Genomic DNA, 7,693 nt, shown 5'->3' on the forward strand with positions numbered 1-7,693 from the left:
CGAGTACCTCATCACAGTCCTGGCAGAAAAGACCTCAAATTCTGTTTGGTGGAGTTAGTAAAAGAATTGGAGTAATAGAATTGAATCTTCTGGATAATTTAGCCCTCTCATCTCACTCTGTCCTCCTGGTGGAAACTGCATCTTTCCTTGGCAAATGTTTTACTCGACTTTAAGACCCATCTATATGATAACAACTTGACACACCTTTTCTGTGCCTCACCTATGTTCTTTTAATTTATTACTGCTGGTGTTTTTTTCCACATTGATTTGACGTTTTATTTCAAATGTACTACAGAAAATTATGTTTCTCTAGGACTGAACATCAAGAGTCACTTTTTTTTTTTTTTGATGTTTAGCAAAGCATCATGTATGCAAACAGGGAGGTTACAAATTAGGCACAGCTGGAGACTATATCAATTTCTTCAGGCTAACTAACACAGAGAGAGAAGCAGTAATTTATTAACAGTGCTGGATTTTGTCCACTATTGAATAGGCACAGAATAAAATGTTCTAGAATCATTTTGTTCATCTACATGTTACCTTTAAGGTAGAGTAGGAGATTTTCATGGTATGAAAGGACTCAATTTTTAAAGCATGAAATATTTTAGGTTTGGAGAGTCAGGCTCTATAAAGTACTATTTTGATGGATATTTTGGTCATTAAATGAGAAAAAAGAATGTGAATAAATATTAAAAGAATATAAATATATACAAACAAGAAAATAAGTACTTAGCAAAGGATTTGTCATCTTTTATGGAAATAAGTCCAAAAGAGAAATGAAAATCTCATTTGAATTATTTGAAAGATAGCTCATAGTTGATTTGTATTAGATATTGATTTAACAAGGTCTTCTTTGGTTAACTTTTAATAACATGTTTATATTGTACCTGTAAAATAGTTTATCTCATTGAATATTATTATCATATTTATTAAATTATTAAATATTTATTGATTTTCTTGCATAATGCTTGGCACACAGTAAGCATTAAACAATTCTTGAATTCATTAAATTATATTGAAGAAAATTAATTTTTAATATAGAAAGATAGCACTAAGGTGTGTTTGAGCTAAAAGCAAACAATACATCTAAAATTAAGGTCTGGCTAGTCTATTTATTCTAGACCACATGCTTTTGAGAACAGTTTTATTTTGGATCCAAATGTTACCCATTTTTTATCTATTCCTTAAATCTTATACATAACACATGTATGGAGAATGAACTTAGGAGCTTGAATTAGAAACTTCTGGATGCGTGGCCACAGAACCTGACTTAATGGTTGTAGGAGTTGTTAAAACCTCAGGGTGGAAGACCCCCTCAGAAATCTAACGTACTTCCCTCCCCTGGGATTTCTCAGAGTACTTCCAGAGAAATCGAAGTCCTCCTGAGTTTTTCAGAAAAAAAAAAAAAAAAAAAAAAAAAAAAAAAGATTCTATATCCAAATAAGTTTGGGCAGTGCTGTCTGTCTGCTATAGCTCTCTCCTGCTGTGTCATAATACGTATTAACATATTAAAGCTCAAAGCACAAAAAATATATCTATATGTATTTAAAACAGCATTTCTTAAAATATATTTGACTATGGGAGCCTTTTTTTCCCAAATAAATCCTATTAATATAGCAAGGATCTAATATTCTTTTCAGCATATTTTGGACAGTTCTGTCTTAAGGTACTATGGGTAATTACATTATTTTAGAAAGCCAGATGAAGAAAAAGAAAACATGAAGATTTTGAACATTAGAAGAAGTCAGAAGGGGTGCCTTTGAGGGAGTAAAAGAAGAAAAACAGGAATCAGTGCAGGTGATGGAGACCAGGTTCACAATTTGTCAAGTGGTAGTCTGCGATTTCATAACCATTGACAAGTACCACATGCAAATGTTAGGGATCTCTTTTGCTGCAGAAACTACTATCTATAGTGATTCAAAAATAAAATTTATTTCAACTAAGGGGCAAAGATAGTTAGGATAGTTTAATTTGTAACAAACAGAATCTATATGGGGATGAAAATAAAAATCCTAAAATCACAACACTGCAAGAGGCTTTTGGAAGATTCTATTTCATCTCTATTCCATTTGGAAAGTTCTTCATTTAAAACAAAACATATCCAATTACTTTGTTGATAAATTTTCATGACTGTTATGTCATTAAATTCTTTCTAATATCAAATCCAAATCCCTTCTCTTATAACTTGAGCCTGTTTCCTCAGGTCTTGCCTTTGTGTACATATTGGTTTACTGTCACTTAATGGAATTTTGTCATCTTTTATCTGAATTCTTTAAGCCCTTCTGGTCCTCATAAAGAGGGATTTAAGACGTGTTCTGAAGCTAGATTTCTGCCAGAGAGAAAATGGCAGCTGTATCTTCTTCATTTCTGACTGGAGTGTTTTCAGAGCCTCCCACACAAAACAAGAGACAAGTATACATAAGTGTCTATTTGCTGGAAAGAGGACAAAAGAGGTTTTCAGTAATACATTTAAGAAAGAGCTGGGATTTCTCTATATTTGGCACCTGGAAACACAAAAGCAGTTTATGTGAGGATAAGTTAGTGACTTAATAACCACCCAGGTAAATAAAGTTAGGCAGCATGTGGATTTTTCAATTCTCTTTCAAGTCAAGTCTGTGGTAAAAAAGAGGGACTTTGTTGGTGTCAGGTGGTGCTTCAAGGACAGGAAAAGCGCCTTGGAAAGCAGGCGCAGGTGCTCAGAAGGGATTCTGGATGGAGACTCTGCTCCCAGAGAGCTTTTGAACACCATGAAGAATGCATTCATCTACCTTCAGTTCAATAATTAATGTCACTATTCCTACAGCTACTCTTAGAATAACAAATACAGGCACCTCAAGACTTTAAAGAGATTTCGCTTAAGATCCTTCATTTTATAGCATATTTTAGCCTTGATATTATTATCTGTTATAGTGACGTAAAGTGGAGATAGTTTTTTAAAATTTAGGGAAATTCTTATGACCTCCACAAAAGAAGGGACAGTGGACTATTTGACAGAATACTCAATTTTTATTTACCATAAAAGGATAGCAAAATGTTTAAATGATTGGCATAGCACTGTGGAACTGAGCTCTAATTGGAAGCTAGATGATTATTTGCACTTGATATGGAAGGTGACTTTGTCTTCAGAACTCTGGAGTTGTTTCCTGCGGAGTTTGGTGTTCTCTAAGGAGATTTCAGTCCAGAATCTTACCTGAATTCTAAGGGAATTCTGAAATTGAAGCAACTTCATGGAGAAAAGAAAACACATACAGCTTCCCCACCCCCCTCACCCCCCACCCATGCACAGGCTTTGAAGAACATCCTGTTGTAGTTGCTGTCATGGAAGGGAAAGCTATCCTCTGCTATTTTTCTCTGGGGTTCTATTTCTGCGAATCTCTGGCTCAATGATAGCTGTTTCTAACCAGCATCTTGCATGTGCTTTCCCTTGTATATAAAATATATTTTATGACATGTGTTGGACATGATTTTTTCTGCCACTTATGAAATTTTCTATCACATTATCAAATTTAGTTTTCATATTTTATATATGAAAATTAATTAAAACTATATTTGTAATCTGATTATTTATTCTTCCTCTTATTCATTTGATATACAGCATATTAGTTCTGAAAGAGGCCTTTGAGATCATGTGCTCTAAACTCTCATTTTTTCCCCACTGTGGTAAAGTTATTTATCTGCCTCAGGACATGATAGCTTGTTAAAACAGTGGCAATTAGAATATGGACAACCTGAAATCATATGTGATCACAAACTGTTGGAATGCCTATTATGAACATAAGAAACAGTTTCAAAATTAGCTGATTTGAATACTCAAGCACAATCTGGATACATGGTAAGTTCTCATTCAGTATTTGTAGTCTGAATAAATAAGTAATAGATGCTGAATAACAGCCAACTTAAATCATGATTTTTGTAGACTTGTTTTATTTTACATTCTAGATAATCCTTTACCCATTTATTTTTTATGCATAAATTAATAATCTCACTTTCTGCATAAATCCATATATTTAATCTTCTGCATGAGGACAAAGTCTTTTCTTGGTTCAAACAAATTATTTCTCAAACGTTCATTATACCTGTGCTGATCCATTTGTCAAGGCATATCCATCCACTTGTAAGTACAGAAACCAGCCTTCTCTGAGTTGGGAGATAATATCCTTTACAAATTTGGAGGGGACTGTAAATGGAAAGATACAGAGTATTTCAAATGCCAGCTAATTCTTCTTTGATACTTAAAATGTTGTCTAGGGGCACCTGGGTGCCTCAGTCGGTTGAGTGGCCAACTTCGGCTCAGGTCATGATGTCACGGTCAGTGGGTTCGAGCCCCGCGTCGGGCTCTGGGCTGACGGCTCAGAGCCTGGAGCCTGTTTCGGATTCTGTGTCTCCCTCTCTCTGACCCTCCCCCGTTCATGCTCTGTCTCTCTCTGTCTCAAAAATAAATAAATGTTAAAAAAAAATTTAAAATGTTGTCTAGGCTTATATCAGCCTTTTCACATCCATCTCGAAAAATATAGTAAGAAAAACAATTTTTAATCAGAAGTTTATATATAGGCTAACATTAATGTGGTAAAGTCACCAGTAGGAGAACAATGACATCTATGATTTAGACAGGCCTCTTTGGTAGTTAACAATTAAATGATGGAAAAAACAGGAAGTTTACTTAACCTATTTGCATATATATCCTATATATCCGTCAGAAATACAGCATGAATTATTTAAATAAAATGTAGCCAAACTGATACAAGTATAGAGGGTGGAATCTTCTATCTTTGTTAGTCTTTAGTGAGGACATTTACACATGCAGTAATAAAGATGGATAAGTAAAAGTGTATTGATTTCAATAATATTTTAATGGAATGTAACCAATCTGAATTCAAACTTTGTACCATTCCTGATTCTCAAAATCTTCGTTCTAAGAATCAAGATTGTTCATTAAATAACCCACTTCTATTCTTCTTTGCTTTTAAATTTTGAAAATACCATCATTAACTTCTCCCTCAAAACTGCATTTATTGTCACTTGGACCCTTTCTTTATGACATCCTCAGCATCATCAGTTTCAAAACTGAGATGCACCATCTTGTGTTTAATTTGCTATTACTCAGTTGGTTATGAATACTATTACCACCTTTAAGTCCTTTATGCCTTACTCTGCTGTTCTCTCTCATTTTCACATAAACTGGTGTGCAAGCTGAAATAGATCCTGTTATGTGGAAAGAGTCAATTAATTCACACTTTGATCTAATAAGATAGGCTCTATCCTTGGATAGGATTTGTGGGCATGACAGTAAAGTCTCTCACTCTATCCCAGTAGAATCCTCCCAGTTCAACGAGCTGTTAGGCATTTGGAAATCTTTTCTGATTTTCTATATATGGCTTCCCAGTGTAGCTTTCCAAACTTCCTTGGTGTAAATTATCCTTTTTTAAATCTAAAATGTGCTTGAGATATTTCCGAAAATTTTTCTCAATATAGACAGTATTTAATTGAAGATGGAACTGTAGTTCAAATACATTCTCCTGAATTGTCATCAGGTGTCTAAAACAGCAAGCAGTAAACTATCTTCTTTTCAGCTAAGCACCTATTAAAGCTACTGGCTGTATTTGTTATAATACCAGCCAGTTGGAATGAAGCCATTCCAGACGGACTTATCAATCATGTCTACTATAATTTTGACCTACTCTTTCCATGCAGTAATCTCATTGCAGTTTCCTTTTTAAAATTAGCCAACACATCTATTTTTAACCCGTAAGTTCCTTGAGCCCCTCTGGTGTACTTAGCAGACAAAAGTATGGAACAATACAGCTCCTAATTTATAGGGAGATTATATTATAAAAGGTCATTTGTCAGCTAGCTTAAAATAATGGCACTCATTTTCCCCCAAAACAATGCTGTTCTTGTTGCATAGGTTCCTTTGGCAATCTTCAAATTTTAATCCTTATTATTTATTGCAACACATTCCTGGTACATAGTAGGTGCTAAATAAAAGATGTGGCATGAATGAGTGAATGTAATGCCAACACTGTAAAACCTAATCACAATGTAGAAAACCATTCATATGAGGAGCTGCTTTCTGAGTTCCACTTTGGAATGATGCCAGCTACAAACCTTTCTATAATATACTGGGGTAAGAATTCTTTACCAATTTCCCCCACTTGCGAATAGAAACATCTCTGGTCCATCTTCCTGGAAACCTTTTTAAGTCCTGCATAGCTTGCTCTCCATTTCTTTTTCTCTGTTTTTTCCATGAATTGGTTTCTTATTTCGCTGGCCCTGCATGTAGTTTCACAAATTTTATTTAATCTACTACTCTTAAATAAGGGAATATTTCTTGAAGGGTTGTCTTCTTTGTTTTTATGCCTTCCTTGTGTTAATAACAGGAAAGTAAACTCTACCAAATATTTTAAAAGAAAGTAAGCAACACAACCTCCTCCCCCCACTGCAAACCCATTATATTTACTCATTATATTTCCTTTTCTGGTTGCTCATAGTAAGGAAGTGTAGAGTTTTATGTAAATTCTAACAAACAAAATGTATTTTTACTTATAAAGGGCAATTAAAGGGGCACTTGGGTGGCTCAGTCGGTTAAGTGTCAACATTGGCTCAGGTCACGATCTCATGGTTCGTGAGGTTAAGCCTCATGTGGGGCTCGGTGCTGACAGCTCAGAGCCTGGAGCCTACTTTGGATCCTATGTCTCCCTCTCTCCCTGCCCCTCCCCTGCTTGTGCTCTGCCTCTCTCTCTAAAATATAAATAAACATTTAAGAAAATTAAAAAAAGAAAATAATTTTAAAAAGGGCAATTAAAATATTTTTCTGTTTGTAATATTTGTAAGTAGGGTCTCTTAGGCTAGAGTCTAACAGTGGAAGGATGGACTAAAACTTCATGGGTCTTGAGTAGAGTTTATCAGTTAACTTTGGCCAAATTGATGCTGATTAAAAATCACTAAGAAATTCAGTGATAAGCAGCAATAAGCCTCTTGCTCCTGCATCTGAGATTTGGCTGGGAGTCAGCTGATGGAGATGGGCCTTGGCAATAGGCCGGAGGTTTAAATATCTCTCATTCTTCTGGGATCAGTGGGTTACTCAAGCATTTTCTTCTCTGGTGATATAACCATATATCAAGTCTCTGCTTGTTTATATCCCACTGGCTAAAGAAAGTCACATGGCTGTGCTCCAATTCAAAGACCAAGAAGTAAACTCCCCACCTTGCAGGAAGAACTGCAAAGTCACACGGCAAAGGGTAGATACAAGGAAAGGTGTAGAATTCAGAAGAACAATGCATTTTGCCACCTAGGACTAGGTGGAGACCATGGGCATGCCTCAGGGAAGCTAATAATTTGGTATGCTTTAAAACCAGTGTTCTTTATCATGTAGCTGTCCAGTTTTCCCAACATCATTTGTTGACGAGACTTTTTCCCGTTGTGCATTCTTGCCTCCTTTGTCATAGATTAATTGACCATAAAACCATGGGTTTATTTCTGTACTTTGGCAAGGGAAACAAAAGCAAAATTAAACTATTGGGACTACACCTAAATGAAAAGCTTCTGCACAACAAAGGAAAGCATCAACAAAACAGAAAGACAACCTACTACATTGGAAAAGATATTTGCAAATCATATATTAAATGAGGGCTTAACTTCAAAATATATCAGGAATGTATACAACCCAACACCAAAAAAATCCGATTAAGAAATG

This window comes from Panthera onca, chromosome B1 (genome assembly GCF_046562875.1).
Source record: "Panthera onca isolate mPanOnc1 chromosome B1, mPanOnc1 haplotype 2, whole genome shotgun sequence".
Lineage (NCBI taxonomy): Eukaryota > Metazoa > Chordata > Mammalia > Carnivora > Felidae > Panthera > Panthera onca.